Source organism: Pteronotus mesoamericanus, unplaced genomic scaffold (genome assembly GCF_021234165.1).
Source record: "Pteronotus mesoamericanus isolate MK-2021 breed Mesoamerican mustached bat unplaced genomic scaffold, CSHL_Meso_final contig_98, whole genome shotgun sequence".
Classification (NCBI taxonomy): Eukaryota; Metazoa; Chordata; class Mammalia; order Chiroptera; family Mormoopidae; genus Pteronotus; species Pteronotus mesoamericanus.
Genome location: NW_026555295.1, coordinates 6,429,038 through 6,455,397, shown reverse-complemented (window position 1 = coordinate 6,455,397; position 26,360 = coordinate 6,429,038). Strand labels below are relative to the sequence as shown.

Below are 26,360 nucleotides of genomic sequence, written 5' to 3'. Positions count from 1 at the left end.
CGTGCCAGGGAGAGTTTAGACTCCATCCTATAATCAGCAAAAAGGAACTAGGGAAGGTTTTTAAAGCTGGGTATAATATAATTGGATCTGAGACACAAAGTCACACACGAACATACACATATTTATGTATTAACACACATTACATATGCATATAACTATCAATGAAAATATTTAAATATTCTAAATATATGCACATTTAAAATACATATGTATGTATACGTTTCACCCCTATAAACCTCAGTAAAATAATTACTATGCTTTTCTTTCTCTATTCCATCTCCCCTAGCCAGCAAAAGCCTGCACATTGCCCAGGAGAATAATGATTCTCTTCGCAGGAATGTAACGAGAAAAACACAGTTAATAATCAGTAGGATTTTTTGGTTTTTGTGTTCCCTTTCTTCCAAATGGTGCTCAGAAGAATCGGTTGGCAAGGCTCTTGGGAAGTGAATTTGGAAAAGAACAGAAAAGAGGAGCAGGCAGGTGACACCCCTCCCACAGAGGCCTTCCTCCTCCTCCCCCACCGCATGTAGGCGGGTGCAGTGAGGGATGGCACAGAGGGAGGCACAACCTTGGGGATGAAAGGGCCGCCTGAGGGACTGCCAGCACCTTGGATGTTGAGCAGCAGAGTGCTGAGCAGAAATGTAGTCCTTGACTCCCCACACAGGAAGGGGAAAGAGTGGTGGGAAGGGGAAGCCATATACATAGAGAGTATCACTAAAATGTTTTTTGAGGTGACTTACAAAATTCACCCAATGTAAGGTTTTGGTTTTTTTTGGAGTTGGGTGTTTTGTTTTGTTTTTTTATTTGTTTGTATTTTTTTGTAGTTTGATAAAGAAATCATGTAAGGAGAAAATAAAGGCGAGGTAGAAGAAAGGAGATGAAGTAGGAGGATAGTACACACTGATTTACATTGACCTTAAAACATTAACAAAAGTAGGAAATGAATTAGAGCCCGAGCTTCCTAGAAACAAAGTGAAAATGAAAACAAAGTTGACAATGTACAAAATATAAGAGAAAACTGGTTCCTCAGGAGTCGTTCTCCTTTTCCTTGTTTGGAGACCTGAGTGCACTTTTACCTCCTAGTCCCCATAAAAGGGAAGTCTCGGGTTGTTCGCTCAGCTTTGCAGCAATCTGTACAGCAGTGTTTTCTATGGCAATTTCCATGGGATCTCTGAGGATACTCCAAAGCTCAATTAGCAGTTCTATGAGGTGACAGAAAAGGAAGGCCAACACACCAATCCCTGGTAGTAAAGTTACCTGATTTGTATCTGAGACTAAAATCTACATTATCTAAAGAGTGGACTGCACATTCTTCAAATAATCCTCCATTATGTTCGCTACAAGTTACATCATACACAGAAGTTAATAAATTGGGAAGAACCCAGCTAGAGTAATTTTCTATTACCATTTAAAGTCAGATCAGTAATTTTAAAAATCAATCTAACACATATCCAAAGAAATTCTAGAAAGTCATTAACAATTATTTTCTATATAATAACTTTCATGATCTCACAAATGTCTGAAATACCCCAGTTAAACAAAAAAATAAATAACAAAATATAATGTACAGCATGAAACACTGAGAAAAAAAAGGAAGGACATAAAATATTAACTGGTTACTTCTAAGTAACCAATTAAGAGAGAGAGAGAGAGAGAGAGAGAGAGAGAGAGAGAGAGAGGAATGGAAGGATATAAAATGTTAACTGTCCCTCTCTAGGTGGTAGAATTCTACCACTTTGTCCTGGTCACAGTTTAAATAGTGTGCTCTGAGATAATCCCAGCAAGCATTAGAAGGTGGTGAGAAAGTAAGAAAGCCAATAAGAAGTACATTAATGAATGGTTCACCACTGTGGGCAACCAGAACTAAATCTCCCTAGGGACCCTGTGAGAGATTGTATGAAACATATCTCAGAACTGCCCCACTAAAGAGTTGGGGTATTGATCCACCTACTCTCATCTCCCATTGTTGAGAATTGCTCCTGGAGCCTTAACTCCCCAGCACTTTTAACCTACCCTACGTGCAGGCCAAATAAGCTCCAGTGGCCAGAGAAAGTCCTCAAGAAGGGGATGGAGGTATAGCAGAAAGGAAGCCATTGACACACTGTATGAGGGAACTGTCCACCCACCACAGGGGACCTCCAGGACAGGTTGAGAACTACGGGCAGGTGGCCAACATTGTGGTTTCCATATTTTCATTATATACTATTTGTGCTACTAGAAAAATATTTATAAACCTCAATTTGTCAGGAGCTACCTGTTGACACTTGTTATGAGAATTAAGGACCTAACCATGACTTTCTCATGAACAATGACAATTGCATCTCTCTCCGAAGGTGTGCTGGGGCAGTACTCTAGAAGGAGTGACATTTTTCTCAGAAAATACTTCTAGGACCAATCCAGAACACAAATGAATGAGAAGTCAAGATCTCAAAATTATAGAATAACTGGCCATGGTGATGTTAGCCTAAAATTTGTTCATATTGGGAGTTACCAACTATCTACCCAGAGTTATTGAGCTCAGTCATATGTCATGAAGCATTTACATTTGAGCATTATATTTTCCAAGGAAAGATGGCTATCACTTTAAATTCATAATCACAGATGTCAAATGGTTACCCAACACTGCCAGGCAGCAGTAAGTTCATCTTCCCAATTGTTGGGGCCATGAGAATGCATTTCAGGGAAGACAATTAACCTAAGGCCCCAGTGCTCTGAAATCCACCACTGCATTGATGCTTAAGGCCATCTTCCCAGGGGCTGCATCCAGCCAATGGCTGAGCTCAGCAGCAATAACAAGGAAACAGATGACTCCTCTGACAGCTAATGTTGCCTCCCCATTGTTCTTGCTAAACCTTCTCTAGATTTCATGGCAGTCTAGGACACTTCTCCTCAACCTCCCTTTTCTCTCTCCTTCACTGTCTGTCAGCTTTCCCAGCCTCTTCTGGCTCCCTCCCCATTTTTTATACACATCATTCTACTAATAAAATCATTGCATGTTTACTCCCATCTTGGCATCTGCTTCTTGCACAACCTAGACTAATGCACCATCCTTTAAACTGGCTCTTTCTTCCCTCTCCTCTCTTTTCAACAACTCCCTTCTCTTTTCCCCTTTTGGCTGATGACCTGGTCTCCTGATTCTTGAGACAATGGAAAGCATCAGATGGTGCCTAAGTCTACCAGCAACTCCTCCCATGTTAAGGGAATTATTCCTCTTCTTGTCAAAGCCCACTCTTTCCAATAGCACACTGGATCTCACTCCTTCTCTCCTCAAGAGGGTCTTTACTCCTTCAGATCTCTCCTTCCTCTCCTGCAAAACCAATCTCTTCCTCACTCTGCTGTTCAACCCCTCCAGCTATTGTCTCATCCTTTACTCTTATCCAAAACCAAAATTTTAGAAGATATTTACATATAATGTCTCCACTTAATTACTTCCCATTCATTCTTAATCCACTTCATTTTAGCCTCAGCAACCACCACTCCAGTGCTCTTGCTAAGGGCAGCATGGCCTCTGCGTTGGCAGATTCATGGAACATTGTCATAACTTCATCCTACTCACCTGCTCAGCAGTATTTGGTGTAGTTGAATATCTCTTCATTCTTTAAACAGTCTCTTTTGACTGATACCATAGACTTCTGGTTTTCCTCCTACCTTGTTGGTTATTCTTTTTCATGGCTCTTTTTCTTTTGCCAGATATCCAAAAGGTGGGTATCTTCCAAGACTCTCAGCTCTTTTCTCTACGCTTTTTCTCAAAATGATTCATTCATTCACTTGGCTTTCAATAACATTGATATGAATAGAACTGTTCAACTTTATATTGCCAGCTCTTATACTTCCCCTGGGCTTCAGACTTATTACAGTCATCTGCCTACTCCACATCCCCACTCAGATATCTAATGAGAATCGCAAATTTAATAGGTCAAGAGCTTCTTATTGCTCTCCTCAAATATGCTCCTCCCCAGCACTCCTCAGTTAATGGTACCATCATCCACTCTGGTTATATACGTCAGAGTTCTAAGGGTCACTCTTAAATCCCCCCCCTTCCTCGTTCTTCATGTTTAATCATCTGTCAGTTCTTCCTCAGAAATAGATCTCAGTACACTTACCCCTCTTTTTCTTCACTAGTCCCACCCTAGTCCAAGCCCACCATCTCCAGCTTGGTGTATTAGTTTGCTAGGGCTGACGTAACAAAGTACCACAGATGGGGTAGCTTAACAAAAATTTACTTTCTCACAATTCTGAAGGCTAGAAGTCTGAGATCAAGAGGTTGGTAGGGTTAGTTTCATCAGAGGCCTCTCTCCTGGGAGTATAAGGGTCATTTTCTGTTTTTATCTTCACATGGTCTTTTTCTCTGTGTTAGTCAGTGTCTTAGTATCATCCTCTTATAAGGAAACCAGTCATATTGGATTAGGGCCCACCCTGCTGATCTCATTTATCCTTAATGACCTCTTTAAAGACCCTATTTCAAAATTCTGGGCCTTAGGACTTTAACATATTAATTTTAGGGAAACAGAATTCACCCCGTAACACTTGGGTCACTACAAGAGTAAAAGGGGATGCAAAAGTCTTTTAACTACTCTCCCCAACTTCCTCCTTGCCCCTTTCCAATTCACTCTCCACAGAGAATCTAAAGTGAATTTTTAAAACCATAAATCTTATTCCACTCCTTTGTCTGAATCTTTGTAGTGTCTTTCTATTGCACTTCGAGCAAAACCCAAACCCCTGGCCCTATGTAATCTGCCTCCAGTCTACGTCTTCAACTTCATCTCATGTTCCTCTCCCCCTCAGTCACCACACAAACCCAACTTCTTTCCGTTCCTGGGACAATTCACACTGCTTTACAGCTCAGAGGCTCGGTATACATGATGTGTTTGCCTTCAAGTTTCTTTCTGCTGTACATAACAGAAGGAAGGCTGTCCCTTCCTTACTCTTCATGTCTAAATGTACCTCTACCATTGTTATTCTTTATGACAGCACTCTGTACATGTCTTTCATAGCACTTACATATAATTGTTCATCCCTTTGGCTGGTTGTCTATTTATTGCTTGTTTTCTATTTCTCCTACTACAATATAAGTTCTTGAGGGCAGGGACTTTGTCTTCTTTTTCATGGCTATATCTCTAGTACCCACAAGAGTGTCTGGCATATTGTAAATACTAGCTGAATGAAAGAATGATCACACCAGAATAAATTAGAAAATATACCTATAAGGAATTAAATTATTTGACCTGTTGTATAATACTGTTGAACACACATTAATTAAATTTCCAAGATGCTGCCTAAATGACAGTTGTGTTTTCAGAATAGCTCTTTTCTGGCAATAGTTGAAGAGCAGGAGCAATTTCCTGTTGAAACCACTTCTAGCTTTCCACCATTAAATCATCTCATCAGTGGATGAGAGCATGAGTCTTTAATTGTCTAGGGCAGGATCAACCAATCATCAGAGTACCTCATTAGAATGTCACAGACTTTGGCCTTGATATATCCAAATGCTTTGACTCTCACCTCTGTTATTATAAGCTGCATGGACTGGCAAAACTCTTTGAGCCGCCTTGTCCTCAGAGGTAGATTGAAAAGTATCTACCTCTCATGAATGTTCTGAAATTAATGACATACTGTACATAATGTGCCTAACATAGTTCCAATACATGGTCAATGTTTATAATAAGTGGTAGCCATTATTATGGATCCAGGAAGCAATGGTGCAGGACTTCAGAGCAGACTCATGGGGGCGAAGAAGAAGAGACAGATTAAACACATATGTGACTGAATCTCTCCATTTCTTTCACTGGAAGAGGAAAGTCTCCTCTGGCAGTGGGGCCTTCACCTGGCAGTCCTCCTGAGTTTACAGATTTAAACTGCAGCCCCTTGGAGGACTCCACATGCTTCTGTGGGGCTCCCCTGTTGTCTGGATCTTTCAAAGGAGTACATGCTGAAGCCACACACTGAGAAAAGCAGAGAAAGCATATCGCTGAGAACTGGAAACCTGCATTGCACTGAAACCAGATTAGCAACTGCAATGCAGTCTCCCAAGTTCAGGGTGGATGGTTGCTGTTTTATGTTTTATTGATTGTTGAAAGAAAAAATGGAGGGGAGAGGAATCATCAGGAAAGTTTTCATGAAATAGGGATCTGATCACCTTGGCAAGGGAAGAGGAGGTGAATCATAACTGTCACATCAAAACTCAACCCGCCTTTTATCCTCCAGCCCAATCCCACATCATGACTTTTTAAAATTGCCCCAAGAACTTAGTACAAATAAGTATTGAATGAATTAAATTACAGAAAGAAAACTTTAACATGCTTAATTATATACCCCAGAGAAATTAATGCATGTTTTTACCTAGAGGCATGTACAAAAATATTTAAGACAGTTTAATTCATAATAACCCAAAACTAGAAACATTCCAGATATTCATCAGTAGTAGAATGGATAAATAAATTTCAGTCTATTCATGCAGAGAAATACAACACAATAGTGAAAAAGAATGAACCATGGGTACACTTCTCAACATACATGAAGCTCATATACACCATGTTGAACCAAAGAGACCAGACAGGAAGTAGAATGTGGCAGCCACACTCTGCAGCAATTCTAACCTTCTTCATTCCCATGTGGGAGATGCCAGGAGGAGAGGGAGGGGATACAGATGAACCTCACACCCACGCCACTGTCACGGGCACATCACTTCTCCCTAGGGGCATGCGTCTTAAACTTTCAAAATACTCAGCACCCTCGGAAAGAATCTCAGCCCCGTGATTCTCACAGTCAACCCTGGTCTCTGTCCTGCAACAGAGCAGAGATCATCTACTGTAAAGCGCATGAAGCTTTAAGATTCAAGGACTCTCCTTGCACTGGCTCCTCCTTGGGTCTTGAAGGGCCCTAGCAATAGGTTCACATGACCATATATTTTTGTAAAATTGGCAATATATGTGTGTGTGTGTAAAATGTTTACTTAGTATGATATATAATATTATATAATGTATAATATATCATGGATATTTGTAGTGAATATATGTATATATTATGTAGAAATCAAAGAATCTACCTGTAACATACACTATACTATATACATTATAAAATATACATATATAAATATTTTGTGTGTGTGTGTATATATATACACACACACACACATATATATATACCCATATATAACTCACCCTTCAACAACACAGATTTGAATTGTGTGGGTCCACTTACTCATGAATTTTTTTCAGTCAACAATCTGAAAAAACTTGCAGGCAAACCACGTAGCCTAGGAATATTGAAAAAATTAAGAAAAAGTTAGGTATGTCTTGAATGTATAAAATATATGTAGATATTAGTCTATTTTGCCATTTACTACTGTTTCACATATCTATTATAAAAAGTTAAAATTTATCAGAACTTGTGCACAAAAACACTTACAGGCCATACACGGCTCCATTTGCAGTCAAGAGAAATATAAACCAAGGTAAAGATGGGGTATTAAATCATCACTGCATAAAATTAACTGTAGCACATACTGTACTACTGCAATAATTTCATAGCCACCCCCTGTTGCTATTACCATGGGCTCAAGTGTTCCAACTTTCCACTTAAAACAGCGTGTGAGGCTAATCATCTCCACGTGAGCAGTTTGTCTCTCCAGTAAATTGCCTATCATGGTAAAAAGTGATCTCTTGTGGTTCTTGTGTATTTTTCATTGTGGTTAGTTTAATACAATAAACCTTGAAAAACACTATGAGACCCATATGAAGTGCCACTGGTTATGTTGGAAATGCTCCCAAGAAACAGAGAAAAGTCATGGCATTGCTTGATATGTACCATAGATTGAAGCCTGTGGGTGCAGTTGACAGCCATTTTAAGATAAGTGAATCCACGGTAAGGACAACTGTGAAACAAAAAAAAGAAAAAAAGGAAATTCCTGAAGCCATCACTGCAGCCACAGCAGCAAATATGAAAATCTTGCATTTTTTGCCAAATACCTTTTTTTCCTCATATTGAAAATACATCTTTTATGTTGGTGCAGGATTGCCGTACACTCTAATATGATTTGAGAAAAGCAAAGTCATGATATGACAACACAAAAGGAAGGTAAAAGATCTAAACCTGGAGGATTTAATGCCAGCAAAAGATGGTTTGATAATTTTAGAAAGAGGTTTTTTTGCCAAAGAAAAACAGAGGTTTGTCTCCCTGCTTCCACAAAAGCCAAACCCAGGAGGCAGATGCTGGTGTAAAAGGAAAGAGGTTTTACTCAGGTGCTGCAAGACCTGGGAGAATGGCGACTTCCTGTCTCAAAGCTTGTAAGATAAATTTCCTGCTCCGATTTAAAGTGCGGTTATTTGGAGCCCACAGGCAGCTGCTAGGCAGCCATCTCCGTCACTTAGCTTGTTCCCAGATGCAGTCCATTTCAGGCTCCCCTCTGGAGGCCATGGGCCACGTAGCTGCTAGGACTGGAAGGCCGTGTACTCCCAGATGAAAGAGCACACGAATGCATTGGCCATGAATCACCACATGGCCGAGAGAGAGGGGCTCCCTCTTGGAGACCTTGGAGATAACAGGCAACTCCACTGTCCAAGCGCAGGTCAGGAGCCAGTGAGCCACAAGCAAGAAGGAGAGAAAGTTTCTTTGTTTCCCTGGGACTATATCAGTTTTGGGTGTGGGACAGACAAGTTGCTTTCCCAAAATGACCAATTAATTTCCCAAACTTTCACATGCTTCGTACTTTGGGTCGATCCAACCAATCCCTCCCCACCAATACCTCCCCACCAATTCCTCTTTCTCCAGGCTAGACTGGCACGTCTCTTTGGTCCAGAATCTCCCCCGCAGCATTTTGATTTCCCTGGTGCATGTGCCTGACTGTCTCTGGTCCCACCTCTAATCTATTACCAGAGGGGTCAAGGGAAGGGCTTTTAGAGTCCTTAGTGTAAGAACCTCATCCTGCTGCCATCCTGGTCAACATAGAAGACTCCCCAGTGCCCCAACCAACCACCCTATGGTAACAGTTTGGCTTTAAAAAAAAAAAAAATCAAGCTAGGCAGCTTCTGCTGGCCAAGAGGCAGCAGATGAGTTCCCAGGTACCATAAGAAAGTCATTGAAAAAGAATGGATATCTGCCTGAACAAGTTTTTAATGCAGACAAAATTCCCTATTCTGGGGGGAAAAAATGCCACAAAGGACATTAATTAGTAAGAAAGAGAAGCAAGCACCAGGATTTAAGGCAGGAAGGGATAGAATAACTCTACTGTTTTATGCAAATGCAATCAGGTTTATGACCAGGTTAGCCATCATCTATATAGCGGCTAACTGCTGAGCTGGATAAATACCAGCTGCCAGTCTCTTGGTTTTACAACAAGAAGGCCTGGATAACGAGAACCCTTTTTCTGGATTGGTTCCACTGATTCTTCACCCCAGAACTCAGGAAGTGCTTTGCCAGTGAGAGACTGACTTTTATTCTGCTTTATTTTATTTTTTACTTTTTCCAAAAGGATTCATCTTTTTATTGACATTAATATTAATCCACTTCCCAGTGAAACTGCTGTAACAAGATTAGGACTTGGTTTCTAAAGGTAATAAAATAACATCATAGACAAAGCATTGGGAACATTCCTTGCAAAGAAACTTGGCTTTTCTTCTCTGGCCAGGGGGATCATGTGCTCAGTGCCATCCTGGGCATGAACTCATGGTTCTGTTATATATGCACACGTTCCTTCGCTTTGGCCCTCAGAACACTTCCGGCTATGGGCGTGACAGCCAGCCTTCTCCATGCCCCTCCCCATCATGTACCCTTCCTCGGTTCACCTGGATCAATTTCCTGTCAGTGAAGTGAGTGTTCTTGAAGGGATGAGCCATGGTCTGGTGACAAAAACAACTAGTACCAAAAAGCTTGTTCTTATTCACAAAGTAAACACAGTACTTTGTTATTCTCATTAATTTTTTTCAAAGAGGCTGCCTTTTAAAGGATTTTAGACAATGCCCCAGTGATCCAGAACCCCATGAGTTCAACACCAAAGGCATTGAAGTGGTCTACTTGCTCTCAAACTCAATGTCTCTAATTCAGGGGGTCATAAGGACTTTAAGGCTTATTATACATGGTACTCCACAGAAAAAAATTGTCAATATTATGGGAGAGAACCCCAATAAGGAGAACATCATGAAAGTCTGGAAGGATTGTACCATTGAAGATGCCATCATTGTTATAAAAAAAGTCATGAAAGCTATCGAGCCTGAAACAATAAATTCCTGCTGGAGGAAACTATGTCCAGATGTTGTGCATGACATCACAAGATTTATGACAGAGACAATCAAGGAAATCATGAAAGGGATTATGGATATGGTGAAAAGAAGAAGAAGAAGAAGAAGAAGAAGAAGAAGAAGAAGAAGAAGAAGAAGAAGAAGAAGAAGAAGAAGGAGAAAGAAAGAAAGATGGGGGATGGAGGGTTTCAAGTTCTGGATCTTGGAGAGACTCAAGAGCTAGTCGACACCATACCAAAGGAATTCACAGAAGACAACTTGATAGAGATGAATGCTCCCCAATTAGTGCCAAACAATGAGGAAGAAGATCTCAAAGAAGCAGTGCCAGAAGCCAGGTTGACATTAAATGACCTGGTAGAGGGGTTTTCATTATTCAAGAGACTGCTTTTAACTTCTTTTATGACCTGGACCCTTCTATGATATCTGCACTGAAACTAAAACAAATGATGAAAGAAGGAATGGTACCAATAGAAACATTTTTAGAGAGATGAAAAAGCAAAAAAAAATCAGACAGAAATTTTGAGGTATTTCTGTAAAATTACAATGAGCGTGCCTGCCGCCCCTGCCTTCCCTTCTCCCTCTTTCATCTCTTTTGCCTCTGCCACCCCTGAGACAGCAAGACCAAGCTTCTTCTTCTTCCTCTTCCTCAGCGTACTCAGTGTGAAGATGAGGAGGATGAAGACCTTTATGATTATCCACTTTCATTTAATGAATAGTAAATAATCAGTATGCTGTACAGTTAATAAAGATGTCTGTTGTGTGACTGTCTTCATGTAAAAATCTAATAACTATATGGCAAGAAATGAATGAGATGTTTTCGTGCCATCATCATCATCGTCATCATCATCATCATCAAGTAACAATTCATCACGTATCATCATCATTGTATTCATCATCGAATTCATCATCATACGTAAGACTTAGATGAGAGTGGAGAGTCAATCTTTACATAGGCATAGGTGAATGGTATTTGATATAAAATTAACAACATGTTAGCTTTCTAACTGCATTTTAGAACTTTTCTATTAAGGAATTACATTACTGTATAGTATGCTTCTCGCTCATTATTGAAGAAACTGCTAGCCTACCATCACAGGTAAGTGGTTTTTAAAAAAATGTAACAATATTTCCAATATTGTATTACACATATGACTATAATACTGTATGCCATAAAAATTTTATAATGATTCATTTATTAGTGTATAAACTAGGCTACTGTGAAGCAATTGCACCAATTACAGTAAGCTACCATAAAGCAATCATATTGTTGCTTTTTTGTTATTAATGCATGGATTGTTATACCTGTAAATAAATATAAATTCTTTTACATATTGTCTTTTCATTTTTGATGTTTAGCATTAGTAATCTACAGTGTCTATATAGGACAGTATCAATGTAAGTACTGACAAATAATTTATCTCGTAAACAAGACATAGTAAACTTACAGCATCAATAAACAGTACAATACTGTAAAAGTATTTTCTCTTTTTTAATTTTCCTAATAACATTTTCTTTTCTCTAGCTTACTTTATTGTAAGAATACAGTATATAATACATATAACTTACAAAATATGTGTTAATCAACTGTTCATGGTATCAGTAGGTAGGCTTCTGGTCAACAACAGGCAATTAAGTAGTTAAGTTTTGGGGGAGTCAAAAGTTATATGCAGATTTTGACTGCATGGGCTGGTGTCCCTAACCCCCATGTTGTTCGAGGGACAAATCTATTTTGAAGAGCTATAGTTAAAGATTACTATAAAGTGGCCTCTTTCCACTCTCCCTCCCCTTCTTTCATGCATCTCCTCCAGGTCAGGCAGCCCTGGAGTGGTCGTGGGCATTTGGAGAATCTGGCTAAGAAGAATTCAAGTTGGAGATACACTTGGTACGGGTTTAAGGGAATATTTGTGGCCATTTCCACTTGCAGTTCAGCGATGGTTAGCCATCCCACTGAAGGAATGGCTTCCACTGCCCATTCTGCCAGCTCACCCATTGTCCTGCTGTGGAGGCACAGGGGGGATATTGTGCTATGAATGTGACTTGTGGCTCCCACCAGAACTAGTCAAGTAATGGAAAAAACAATGACAACAACAACAAGAATTAAAATCTAGATGCCAGAAGGTAGTATATGGAAAAATATTCTTCCAACTCTTACAGCTTTGATATTAAAGACATAGCTTTAGAATTGTAGTCAAGTTTTCCCAGACTTGACTACAATTCTAAAAATACCCACAACTTTACTAACTATTAACAGCTTAAAAAACAGATTTCAAACACATTAGAGGAAAGACTGAATTATTGCCTTTCTGTTCTCTCCAAAGAAAGTGATAGTACAAAATTATTGTCATATGAAGAAAATATAACAGCTATACAGAGCAAGACTAGGAAAAAGTATTATAGAGGTGTATCAAGGAACAAATTAATAAAAATATTATGTATTTATATTTTTCATAAAATATGTAGTTTGTGATTTCTTTTATCACTCTAAATAAATATTCACTTTTATATTTAATTTTAATGGTGATTTTGTCCTTTTGCTGAAAGGGGATGCCTCAAATTATGAAAGAGTCAGGCTCCACGAAACAAGGATCCACCTTGAAGGAGAGGGGCCACTTGCTTGGGATTCTTTCCCCAACTGCCTCTCACAACCATGCTTCTCTTTTCCATCACTTTTCCTCCCTGCACCCACAAAGAGATCTCCACAGACCTGCTCAATGGCTCCAGAAATTTGTGTCGTAGGCAGTCTTTGAATTATAATGTGGGGCTGGTGCACTTCTTGGGCCCACAACCCATCTTATAGACGAGGAAACTGAGACCCAGGGAGGCAAAACTATATTCACAAATTCACACAACAAGCTGGTAACAGAACTTAACATACAAGCCCCTGACTCCTAGTCCAGTGCTCTACACTGCTGCTTAGAGTCTGTTATTTGTTTTTCCAGCGGTTTGCAAACCCATCGGTGCATCAAAATTACCTGGTTGTTTGAATTGCAGACTACAGGGCCCAGCCCCGAGAGACTGTGATTCATTACAGCCTGGCCTAGAAATCAGCATTTTTAAAAACCTCTCCAAGTGACGCTAAGGTAGAGATGAATTGGCCTAGCTTACTTACCCCAACCTTCTTGCTCCTTAATCCTACAATTCCTTCTTCCACTTAGTCCCCCCACCGCCTCCCAATAACTCTGGGGGAGGAAGTACCAGATACCAGCTCTCTTCTTAGCTTCTTACTGTCCCACCTCCCATCATATTATAAGAGCTCCAAGAATTGCCCAGAGTCCAAATAGCAAATAGACCACAGATCACATACCAGGATTTTGGAAAATAATTCTTGGTAGGTTTCACAAATGTTGACTTGTCCTCCATATGAAATGCAAAATCTGGACCTGTCACATCCAGTATTTATTCCTGACCATGGGGATAACCACAGGGTGAACCAGAGAATAGCTGGCATCATTAACTTCTGACTCAGGTCTTTAACACCGTCTTGATGATAAATAGTAGTGATATGATCTGTTGGCTCCTGATGTCTGGGACCTCGTGAGATTGGCAACCAGATCAGGACACACACTCTTTAATTTCCTGACAAAGATGATGCCATTCGAGGCCTTAACAATTATGGTTCCTGAAATTCAACCGTCCCTAGTAGCCCAAATTAGGAGAGGATAGCTTTTGCCTATCCCTAGGTAAAGTGAGATAAGGTGTATGAAACTCTGTAAATTCTCAGTATAACTGTAGTGTTTCTACTCACTATTTATAGAAAGTCCAGACCTGGAAATCCTCTAAAGATGTTCTTGAGCCCAGAGTAATGAGTTAGTGCTCCTCTAAAGCATATAATCGTGAACCTGACTAATAATTTGGCCCATAAAGAATTCCTCTTGGCACTACAATTTTATTTTACTTTTATAAGAGCTATCAGGAAGATTATTAATGGTAGTGCTTTTTGTTATTAATAATCAAGCTTGCAAAAAACAGTTTCCTGTGGTGTGCAGGTCCTCAGGCACAACTCTGCGTGGGGTTCCCAGAGATGTGAGGGACCGCCTAGGGCTCAAACCAGCCTCCCAGAGCTACAAGTTTCCTTTGCTAAAAAAGTATTACCATCCTAAAAGCATGTTTATTTTATGTTCTTTGGCCTTTCTGTTTCCTCTGCGTTCAATGTTCCAAAACTAAATGCAAATGAGAAGCTGAAAGCTACTTGTCTCTCTAAGTAGACTTAGGTTTGGTACTCCAAGAAGAAATTTATCCCTACCTTCATAAACATAATGGTCCTGATTCTAGAGGTAATAACTACATAGCAGCTTATCCCAATAGTTTAGGAAATTCTTTTCTTCATTTTTAAGATAAAAATAAAGATCACTCAGATCTGTGATTCTGTCTTGGCAGACAGTTACAGAGTCTTGGATCCAGAATGTATTAGATGAACATTCATGGACTTAATTTCAGAATCTCAAATGACAGAAATTCTTTCACTGGCTGTAAATGAGGATCAGAATGCTTAGCTAGTTTTGATATTTTAAACTAGCACCCTTAAAATAATAGTGAAGATCATCTCTTGATTTCCCTTATATCAAAATGCATTCTCAAACTGTCTCAACAATAAAAGTTGAAGTTCTATCATTGAGAAAATTACCTAGTAAATTAACCGTAAATGTTTGTTGATATGAAAAGAATTATGCTAAGTACTTTGGTGCCAGCAAAATAAATGGGACAACATTTTTATTCAGAAGACTTTACAGTCTAGTCAGGGACACAAAACATGCATACTGATAAATACAGGTAGAATATGAGAAGTATTGTAAAGAGGTACAAACAAAGCTATAGGGTTTCAGATGCAAGAGATTACTTCTAGCCGAAGGGAATCCATAAAGATCTTAAAGGAGGTGCCATTTGAGCTGGGTCTTAAAGCTTGTGCAGTCTTGCTACTGGATCTGCTATGTATTTCTCCAATTACTCAATAAATTTTTCTTGCCAGTGGAGCTCATGGTTACGACTTGTTTTAGTTTTCTATGGCTGCATAACACATTACCACAAACTTGGTTGCTTAAAACAATACACATTTATTATCTCATAGCTTCTGTTGGTCAGTAGCTAAGTTGTCTGTTCAGGGTCCCACAGCTAAAATCAAGGTGTCAGCCATCTTGTGTTTTCACCTGGAATTCTTCCAAATTCAAGTTCAGAGTGCTGGAGAATTTTCTTGCTGTTGAAGAACTGAGGTTCCCATTTTCTTGCTGGCTGTTGTCTGGGGGTTGCTCTTAGTTCCTAGAGGCCACACTCATATTGTAGCCACATGGGCTTCTCACAACACAGCAGCTCACTTTTTCAAAGCCAGCAGGAGAATCTCTTCAGGGAAGCCCTGAACCTACCTTTAAAGAACTCACCTGATTATGTCAGGCTCACCAGGGGTAATCTCCCTTTTGATTTACCCAAAGTAACTGATTAGGGACCTTAATTACATTTGCAAAATCCCTTATCCTTTGCCATCTTATGTAACCTAAACACCCATCCTGTTCACAGCCCCCCCCCCCCAGGCTTAAGAGGAAGGGATTATATAGGGTGTGTACAACCGGGGACAGAAATCCTTGGCTCCATCTTGAAGCCATTCTGCCTATCGTATGATTCAAGCAAAAGTGCAAGCTTTAGCACCCACGTGATAACAATCCTTACTACAAATTTTATCTCTGTCTATAAATTTAAACCAATAGGACTATAAAAATATATATGTACTCTGCATTGCTATTATATAGTGCATGCACATATACTACATGTACTTTTTTTACAATGTGACATTGAACTCTTTTCCCATTGAGAAGTACAGTCTATGTCATTCCCTTTTGGACTTGGGCAGAACTTTGTTACTGCCTCAGCCAATAGAGGATGGCAGAAGTGATGCTAAATTATTTCTGAGACTAAATCATAAAAATAATGTGCACTTTTACCTTGTTTCTTGTGACATTCACTTTTGACAACCAGCTACCATGCAGTGAGAATACCGGTCACATAGAAAAGCTATATGTAGGTGTCCAAGCTGACAATCCCAGCTAAAGTCCCAGCCAACAACCAGCAACACATAACAGACATGTAAGTTCCTGGTGACTCGAGTCCCCAGTTGTGGAGTCACTCCTCACCTTCAAGCCATCCCAGCAAATGCCATGCAGGAGAAGTGCCATGGAGAAGAGCCCTGGCCAAACGGCAGATTCATGAGCGAAATGCATGAATGTTATTTCCAGCCACTTAATTTGGGAGTGTTTTGTTAAGCAGCAATACATGACTAGAACAGATGTGAAATGACAAGCTGGACCCTGGCAGCTCTGTAGTCCCCCAAATCAAGAAGAAACCCTCCCATAACCAGGATGGTAGAGGTATTGAAGGTTCTGAGGCATCCAGCAATTGTGCAACATTCTAGTCTTCCCTGCTTTCATCTCAGGCTACTTCCTTGCAGGGACTCAAAACCCTGAGCTACTGTCCACAGTAAAAAGAGAGAGCAAGAGGGCTGGAGAAATGAATGAGTAGGAACTGAACCAGAGGAAGAGATACAGAGGGAAGAAGAGGTTGACTTTAAAATTGGAGTCTGAGATGCAATACACATAGTAAATAGGGGAATGCTAGAGAAGACAGAGATTTTAATGAAAGATAACCCCTACACATACACACACACACACGTACACACACTTTTAGCTGCCAGAAAGAGACAGCCCAGCCTCTACTCTTTCTTGCTCTCAGATTTGGGAAAAGGAATTTGGCTTCCAATTACAAACTGAACTTCTTGCTGCCATGCCACGTCTCTGGCTCACTACAAAGCATGTAATTCCAGCTGTTTGGCTGCATCTCAAGGGGCACTGAAATAAGAAAGGCTTTTCACATGTGTTCTTGTTTATTTGACTGGGTGTGGGAGGGAGGATTTCTGAAGGATCCGGAAATCCAGCATAGATGGGGCAATGCAGGGGGTTGCTCTGGATAGCAAGAGTAAAGAGCGCATGACACATCAAACACACACATAAGATATACACAACCCACTCACAATACACACACATTGCACACATGTGCCACATACAACACATATACACACTGCACATATACACTGCACCTAAACCACACATGTACATGCATACACTATACATACACGCTATACACACACACAGAACACACACATACAGCCATCTAAACTTCAGGAAGAAGGTTAGAACTTAGTGATAGGGTTTGATTTAAACACTTAAGAATCTAAGTAAATTCACAAATCCTAGATTTATAACATTTTGTAATCATTTAATTCAATCTCTCCACTTTATAGGTAAACAAGTTAGGGGTTAGTTGAAAGTAGGAGCACGTGTTCTCATTCCCAGGCTGGAACTTTTTCCTCAAATGTCAGTGCTAAGGAACCCACACTGTGCCTCTCCCTGAGTTTTAGAAATATCCACGTTGTTTAAGACTTTCGCCCCAGTGTCTCTCTCCTCTCTCTGTCTTTCTCCCTCCCCTTTCCTCATCTATGCAACTGTTGTTTTGCTTAGGTAAAAAATATTAAAGAAAGGAAGGAATCTGTTGCTTCTGCTCATTACCCATGCATAAAATCATGGGCTTCCTTTTGCTTTAACATATACAATCTCATCGTTTATTTTTCAATTTGAGCACCAAATCCAGATCTAAAATTCCAAGGATAAAGTTACTGTGGTAACTGAGGCTCAGGGCAAAGTGAGAAAACACAGGCCACAACAAAGCCTCTCTTGTCACCCGTTGTCTCTCACTTCCCCACACTCAGAAGTCACTCTTCCCTTTGGTGCCTGAAAGCAGTGTCTGAGCTGCTGAAGTACATATCCCAGGAGGCCAGCCTCTCAATGAATCATCTACCCAAGGCTTTCTAGAACTCCTCAGGAATGCAAATCCATGGATCTTGCTGTGTACGGCTATTGTCAGAAGCTTTGTTCGTCACTTGTCATTTCATAACCTGCCCCTCCAGACTACCCTCAGTCTGGTTAGACAAGGCACGTCCCCACCAAGTCAACTGACTGAGCCTTTGAATCCTGTGAGAGGAAGAATCCAATTTCCCCTCACCTCGTCTCCCAGAAGCTCAGCCCCTTCGCGGGCAGTTAAATCATAATCTGCAGAGATGCAGCTCTGTCCACCGTGAGGAACGTCGGCACCTATGACCAGGAAGTTTTTCACCATGGTCCAGCCCTACCCAAATTCCTCGGCTGGGTCTTTCCTTCCACACCATCACCACCGCTCTGGGGGCCAAGGACTCTCTTCTGTGGAAGGGCTCACAAGTGCCCAAGGCTATTGTGCAAAGAGTCTGTCAAAGGTGGCAGATAGAACTCATCAAAGGTATGGAGCAGGAGAAGGCATCTTTTCTGTGGTTGATGGGAGACTCTTGCAGATGGCAGGTGTATTCATCTGCTAGGATTGTCATAACAAAATACCACAGACTGAGTAACTTAAACAACAGAAATTGATTTTCTCACAGTGCTGGAGTCTGGCAATCCAAGATCAAGGTATCAGCAGGTTTGATTTCTCCTGGAGCCTCACTCCTTGGCCTGTAGATGGCTGCCTTCTTGCTGTGTCCCCATGTGGTCCTCGTGCCTTCTATCTCTTTTTTCTTTTGTCAGTCTTGATAGAAGTTTTTCAGTTCTATCAAACATATAACCTTTGAGAAAAGAGCTCTTTGTTGTGTTGGTTTTCTCCATTGTCTTTCTGGTTTCAATATTATTAATATGTCTGTTCTCATTATTACTATTTCATGCTGGGCTTGCTTTGGGATTACTTGGTTCTTCTTTTCCTAGGTTCTGGTGGTGGGAGCTTAAACGATTGACTTGAGACTTTTCCTCAGCAAGGGGGAAGGGGTACTGCAGGTGGTAGTTGAAGTCCAAGGTCCCCATATGATCTTTATACGAGATCATATAGTCAGTCAGTTATGGAGTTGGAACTCAGGCCAAAGCCCAAGGTCTTAAGTACTCCATTGTAATGCTATGAACTGTGATCATAATTTCATACAAATATTTATATACATTGCCAAAGACAGAGGAGCTGTGAAGGCATGAGAACAATAACTGCTAGAGTAAAATATAATGATCCTTTTTGTTTAAAAAATATTTTAAAGTACATCTGCCTCCAGGAAGATAAAGCAGACATACTTTTCTCTATTCCTCCCATTAGGTACTACTAAAAACTCTGGATATTATATATAAAATAAACATTAGAAAACTCTGAAAGATAGAGACAACAAGGCAGACAAACTAGGAACCTCAGGGCCTGAGGTTTATACTTAATTGTCATGAGCTTAAATTTCATCTTCTATAAAACACATATACTAATAGTACCTCATAAGTTTGTTGAGAGGCCTCAGTGAGATAATGAATATTAAATACTTGTCACAGGGCTCGGCCTGGAGGATGTGTTTAAATTAACATTAGAATCATCATTATTATTAGCTGTCATATACAGCTGTGTCTCCAAACACTGGCTTTCAAGCCAAGGGAATCCCTTTTCCTGGTGAGTGGTTTTGTCACCTTCAAGTTTGGCATTTCCATTTGGGTTGCGTTCATGAATGTCTGTGAGATTGTAGATTTTTAAGCTTCTTTCTAAACCTAGTGTTGTCCAGTTGCTCCAAATGACAGTCTACTGGCTTCATCAGAATGATTTGGAATCCTTGTTACAAATACAGGATCCCAGGACCCCCGGGCCTACGGAATCAGAAAGTCTGGGGTAGATTCACCATAATCCTTTCATTCTTAACTTCCTGGATTGTTTCCACTTTGCTTATCCCTTTGCCTTCTTACTAACTTCTGAGGTTTTTCTTTCAACATTTCAAGGGCAACTTCCATAAGCCTTTAATTTTTAAAAAATTTATTTATTTTTAAATTTTTCAATTGCAGTTTACTTTCAGTATTATTTTGTATTGGTTTCAGGTATACAGCATAGTGGTTAGACTATCACATACTTTACCAGGTAATCCCCTCTAATATTTCATTTTTTACCTGCTTCTGAGATTCTGACCCAATCAAATTTCCTTCAAGTAAGCAATAAATTTTACCATTCAGATTCCTAAAACAGATCAAGTAATGTCATTAACATTCTGTTTTGTCTCTATTTGAAGGCTAAATTATGTAAACTAAATAGCTTGTTAACAATACTAAAAAATTGAATTAAGTGAAACCTTAGATCTATAATCTTGAATCAATTTGTGATGGTTCAGATTACCCACCCACTGTAAAATATCTTAGTGCCAGAATATCTGTACTGAATACTTCCCGTTTGTTCTTCCAAATACATTCACCTCTTTTTTTATCCTCCTTAGGGCTTCAGGAGACTGACCTTTACGGATTACATTAAATGTAATCCGTAATGTGCCCTCTGACAGTTGGGCTGGGCAAATGGGAGGCACCCCAGGAGATCAGAGAAATTATCCAGGTCAAGATTGTCATACCTCATTCCCTCCCTCCCAGGCAACCATAAGTTGACTTTGTCTTTCTTTCAAAAGCTGCAGCTCCTCTGAGGGAACCCTTTCCTATAACTATTGTTCTAGGTTTTACTACCTGGGCCCTCTCTTTAACACTTCAGGCCTAGAAATGGTACCATTGTTGCTAGCCCTAGGCAAGGCACCGTCCTTTGTTAGCTTCTCTTAACATTACCATATCTTTGTAAATATTCCCTTTATTAAATGCTCCTCATCATGTTCAAGACTGAAACCTTGAATGACAGAATATCCTATTCATTTCTTCATTTTCTTTCAACATTTCAAGGGCAACTTCCATAAGCCTTTAATTTTTAAAAAATTTATTTATTTTTAAATTTTTCAATTGCAGTTTACTTTCAGTATTATTTTGTATTGGTTTCAGGTATACAGCATAGTGGTTAGACTATCACATACTTTACCAGGTAATCCCCTCTGATATTTCATGTACCTACCGGGCACCATACACTGTTATTGTAATATTGTTGACTATATTCCCTATGCTGTACTTTACATCTCGGTGACTATTCTATAACTACCTATTTGTACTTCTTAATCCCTTTATCTTTTTCACACAGTTCCCCAAACTCCCTTCCTTCTGGCAATACCAGTTTTGTCTCTGCTTCTATGAATCTGTTTCATTTTTGTTTATTTTTTTTCTTTAGATTCCACACATAAGTGAAATCACATGGTATTTGTCTTTCTCTGACTGACTTATTTCATGAGCAGAATACTCTCTCGGTTCATCTATGCTGTCGCAAATGATAAGATTTCATTCCTTTTTATGGCTGAGGAATATTCTATTGAATATATGCACTACAATGTTTTTATCCATTCATCACTTACAGGCATTTGGGGCTGCTTCCATATCTTGACTATTGTAAATAATGCTGTAATGAACATAAGGGTGCACATATTCTTTTGAATTAGCATTTTGGATTTCTTCAGATAAATACTCAGAATTTGAAATTGCTATCATAAGGAAGTTTCATTTTTAACTTTTTGAGGACCCTATATTGTTTTTTTATAGTTAAGCCTTTAATTTTTAAAAGTGAACAAGTGTGTCATCAACAAGGTTTGTACTAATAGCAAAAGGACTTTTCTACAGGAGATATAATTAGTAAAACAAACATATGGGGAAATTATTCAATATTTAGCTCCATGTTTTTAATCAAAAGACAAATTAAGCAACAATAAACTTTTTTCTGTGGGTCATTTCCCATTATGCTGGCAAAAATATAAAAATAATGAGTTTACTAGTTCTGGTGAGGACTCGGTAGACGCATACTTTGTTAACAGGTATTACCCCTGGAAATGATGTTAATTAATACAACTCTTGGAAAGCCAATCAGCAACATATTTTTTAAATCATTCACCATTCATACCTTTTGACTCAATAATTTTTCTGCTGATAGTTCATCCAAAAGGAAATAATTAATAAAAATTAAAGAGCTATATTAATGTTTAAGTTAAGTAGATTATCGTTTTATTTTATTTTTTTTCCAAGACAACGGATTCTATTGTTTGCAACTGAAGAGCAATGCAGACGCCCAGAGAAGGTGTTACTCTCTAATCTGGAGTCCTTGCTGGGGAGTAACACTACAAGCACTTACTTGTTCAATGCCTGTAGGCTCAGCAGTTTCTCAGAGAAAAATATGATTCTCTATAAAATATATACATGAGGTTGACTAAGGAGAGGACAATTGGCATGGAAACAGTGCCAGGGCACTCAGCTTCCCTAACCAAGTTCAACATTAACACACATTTCCCTGCAGTTGAAACAACTAAATGAACAATTATAGAGTTAAAACTTTATCTGCCATTAATTTCTTTTCAATACCAAAAGATTTTCAGATTTTTTCAGGCAAGTGCCTGTGACTTTTCTTTAAGGAACAGGATGATGAGGGCACACATTTAAGGCCATTATCCATTGTCTTTGTCTCCCTCTTGACTATCTGACTCCCTTGAAAGAGAGCATTGTGTACATAGTCGATGGCACTGTTTTCCTTTGGAGTTCCAGGGTCAAGGAAACGGTGAAAGCTAGTCATCCACAGTGATGTTTCAGAAAAGGTACGCCATGGACTCCTAATTGTGGATTCCCCGAATTGCTTCAGAAAGAATCAAACTGGTATCACAGTCTTTATCTTGGGACACTGCAGCTTCTGTACCTCATGAGGGACAGTATTGGTCAGCACCGCCTTATCAGTCAGGTGAGGGACCTCTGCAGACAGGACGCCACGGGTGACCATGACATAGATCTCGTAAGTGCCTCTCTCTTTCAGGATCTCCACAGCAGCAATGAAACTTTCCACCTCATCAATAATATCATCCACTATGATTACAATGCTCCCACCAATGTCTCAGGCTACAGTTATTGGTGGCTTCTCTTTGGCCATCATCAATGACAACCCCAGGCTGGGATGGACAGTAGCATTTTTGACCATTGGGAGAAAGTGCTGACCATCATCATGTTCAGCACTGTACACCGAGCCCCCCCATGGATTACAGCTAAGCCCAGACAGAGGCTGTCAGGAAATGACTGGGCCCTTTTTGCAGCTTTAGGAGACTTAGCTACAATGACTGCATTTCTGTAATTTGGAATTTTTTTCCTGGTTATACTGAAGCAGGAAAGGTGAGGCTCTAAGATTGTCCACAGGAAAGCTGAAAAAGTCTTCAATTTCCTTTTGATGAAGATCCATAATGATAATGTACATTAAATCTGCTTTCACTGACTTAGAGACATAGATGCTAGGAGCTTGCCCACAATGGAACCCATCTTTCTCATCTTGCTTAGCTTGCTGTAGGGGAAATAAGAATGGCTCAAATAATATTTCTAGCATAGGCAGTCTTCAGTGTGTGAGCCATGATCAATAACTCTATCACAGTTATATTCGCACCTCTGGATATTGTCTGTATAATGAAAATATCTTGGCCATGAACAGATTCTTTTATTTCAATTCTTTCTCCATTGGTCTCTTGATAACACAGGCTTCCCCAATTCAGCACCAAGACACAGTTCTAGAGGTCAGACATTCTAAATTCAAGGTGCTGGTAGGGCTACATTCAGGAGGCTCTGGGGGAGAATCCATTTCCTTGCCTTTCCCAATTTCTCGGGCCACTCACATTTCTTGGCTCATGATCCCCTCTCTCCATCTTCAAAACCAGCAGCATAGCATCTTCAAATCACTCTTTTGCTCTGATCTGTGCTTCCATTGTCACCTTTGCGAGATCATTTTAAATAAACAACCACATTGGATAAACAACTTAAACATCCACTGATTAAGAAATTGTTGAGTAAATAAAATGATAAATAAGCAAATTAAATAAGAGGAAATTCTTATACCATAAAGCTAAGTTCAAAAGCATCCAAAATTGTAGTGATGCTAAAATGGAGCAATTAAAATACAAAGAATTAATTTTTAAGATAATTGAAATATGGTTGATTATTTCTCTTTCTCACTTATTTTGTCTGTACAACTAATTTTTAAGAGTCAAAGGACACCTTACTAAGATAATAATAATATATAAGATAGTGTAATATATATGCCATTTTATACCATTTTACATGATGTTACATTAGGCCCTTATCTATAGCATGGAGGCAGTGGAATCCTCATTTTATACATGAGGAAACTGAGGCTTTGAGAGGTTAAATACACTTGCTCAAGAATACAACATGAAGTAGAGCTAGAAGTCAGGCCCAAAGCCTGCAGCACAAGGTTGTCTGCCAAAAGATCTGGCTGGAAGAACAAGGTCTGGCTGAACCAATGCACGCTTGTGGCTGTCTTCCTTCCTGACATTCACAATACAGTTCATGACTGTTCTGCTTCTCTCACCATTCCTACTGAATTGCAAGCGTGGAATGTGGGTTTTCCCATGGTTTTGGTCTTGGCTATCCTCTTCTTTATACTTCATTCCTTGGAACACTGGACATCCCAAGTTGTAACCACCATTTTTCTGTGACTCTAGACTCCTTCATTCTCTTGCATTGGAAATCTGCATTTCCAACTGCCTGGTTAACCTTCACATATGTGGCATCTCAGTCAAAATATGTCCAAGGCCACCCAGGCTCCTATGTGATGCCTGGGCCTACAGCCAGGCTGTATGACACTCTCATGACTTTGTGGCTGACTGGTATCTTCCACTTGGACTGCATGGCCTAGTCAGAGACACTCCCCTACCCCTTATACATCCCACTATTGAGGCAGCCAGGACTGTTCTCATTCTCCTGGAATGAGGGGAACTTCCTCATGTCTTGCCTGCACCACTTCTCCAATAAAGACCTATGCCCTCAGCAATGGCTCACCATGTGCTGCTGCCGAGTTGTTTGTACAAAAAAAAAAAAAAAAAAAAAAATCCCAGGTCAGAATATCCTCTTCCCTCAAAATACTGACTTGTCCCCTAACTTTAACCTCCAATAGTTAGACCTTCTCTTCCTCAACAGCCCAGGTTTAAAACCTCTTTGAATTTCTCCCTATTCTATGCCAGCCTCACATTCAATCACTTGACAAGGGATGTGTATTCTTTCCTCACTTAGTTTATTTCGTCCTTCCCTTTTTTTATTCCCACTGCCTCTATCCAAGAACTAGTCTCAGTAACTTTTACCTGGACTATCATCATCGTCACAATTAATTTGCACTAATGAATTCCCAACACTAGCTTTTATATTACACATACACACTTCCAGGCCCAACCCACATCTACTGAATCTAGAAGTGCAATGAAGTCTAGAAAAAATTTTTAATCCCAAGTGATTCCAAAATGTAGTTAAGTTGAGGAACCCCTGACCTACTGATTCCTTGTCTCTAGTTCTTTCTTCGAGCACCCTCTTCCCCAAATCTTGATCCAAGATACATGTTTTCAGAAATATTTCTAAAGCATATTCTAATATTACTCTTTTCAAAGACCTGCAATGGCCCCCACTGCCCCTGCAGCATCCTTCCTAGTCTTAGTGTATACTAAGAGAGAAATTTCAGAGGTTTTTATTTTATTCTTTTGGTTAATCAAACCCTTGGGATGTTTGAAAATTGATCTTCCTCAAACCCTAAGTGCAGTTATTTCTTGGGACAATTGAGCTACTTTTGTTTAGAACTGGGGCTCCTGCGGTAGGTACCCTACTCGGAGGAAATTAAGCAATGTGCACGAGTGATCCAGTTGCATGAAAGAGAAACCTGACTACAGTTGCTAAAAAAAGAAAAAAGGCTTATTTCCCTTGCATGAAAATTGTGGAGGTGGCACCCCAGGGATAGCCATCCCAGGGTCCTCGACACCATCAAGGACCATATTCTTCCTCCTAATTTCCTGCTCTGCCACCATTAGCATGCAGCTTCTGCCCTCACTATGTCCATGTCTCACTAAGAAAGGAGGAAGAAAGATCAAAAGGCACAGATTTTTATGGCGAAAACAATGGCTTTCCCAAAAGTCCTATCAGCTAGGCTTCCATTTAAATCTCATTGGCCAGAACTATGCTACATAACTACCTTGAACAACAAGAAAGTCTGGGGGGAATAGAGCTTTATAGCTGGCAAGCAGCCACGTACCCAAAATAGGTTCTGTTTGTAAGAACGAGGAGGGGATTGGATAATAGGTAATCAGCTGGAAGGGTCTGACATAATGAAACAGCAGGTACCTGCACTGGCAGGCAGAGCACTTATAGATTCTATACAGATGTAACCCCAAAATCAGGCACC

At 39.8% G+C, this 26,360-nt stretch overlaps 1 pseudogene; it reads right to left on the bottom strand.

Annotated features, from left to right (window-relative positions):
• Window positions 1-22,710: 22,710 nt before the first annotated feature.
• On the bottom strand, window positions 22,711-25,290 carry LOC129081371 (phosphoribosyl pyrophosphate synthase-associated protein 1-like; annotated as a pseudogene).
• Between the last annotated feature and the right edge of the window lie 1,070 nt (window positions 25,291-26,360).